The 638-nt window shown below is 32.9% G+C and overlaps 1 protein-coding gene across 4 annotated transcripts in view; it reads right to left on the minus strand.

Moving 5' to 3' along the window:
• Positions 1-638, minus strand: part of LOC106877370 (CTD small phosphatase-like protein) — a 370,420-nt gene that overhangs the window by 36,939 nt on the left and 332,843 nt on the right. The gene's annotated exons all lie outside the window — the stretch shown is intronic.

A 638-nucleotide genomic window follows, 5' to 3' on the forward strand; every position in this document is an offset into this window, starting at 1 on the left:
AAAAAAAAAAAAAAAAAAAAAGTAAGGATCACAAGGGATATTGCCAAAAAAAATTTTAAAAAGTAAGAATCAGCACCAGAAATGTCATCCAACCATAGAGTACTTGCCTTGACAAGTCTCCTCCAACCCATGCCAGGATGGACAAAGTGGACGTAAAAACAATGATGATGACACACAATAACACTCACGGAAATTTTATATGAATGTTGTATCATTGTCACAAAAATACGACTCAACTGGATCCACAACACATACACAAATATATATGGAAATTCAAAATGGGACATGGAGATAGATAACAGGAAAAGAACAGAAGACATGAAGATATGGGAAACCTCTCGTCAGCCATGGAGACCAGAATACAAGTGCAGTTCCAGGACATTTTAAGTTTGTAAACTTTAAATTCGATCACACTGCTCGCTCTCATCTGGTAGTACCAAGGATACGGGGGATTTCACTGAAGTGATGGACAAACAAAAACAAAACAAGACAGAGACAACAAAATATGAGTAGGATGGGAAATTACAGATAGAAACATAACAGTTACAGAATTACATATATATATATAGATATATACACACACACACATACATTCATACATATATATATATATATATATATATATATATATATATATA

The sequence above is a fragment of the Octopus bimaculoides genome, chromosome 21, assembly GCF_001194135.2.
Source record: "Octopus bimaculoides isolate UCB-OBI-ISO-001 chromosome 21, ASM119413v2, whole genome shotgun sequence".
In the NCBI taxonomy this organism is placed as follows: domain Eukaryota; kingdom Metazoa; phylum Mollusca; class Cephalopoda; order Octopoda; family Octopodidae; genus Octopus; species Octopus bimaculoides.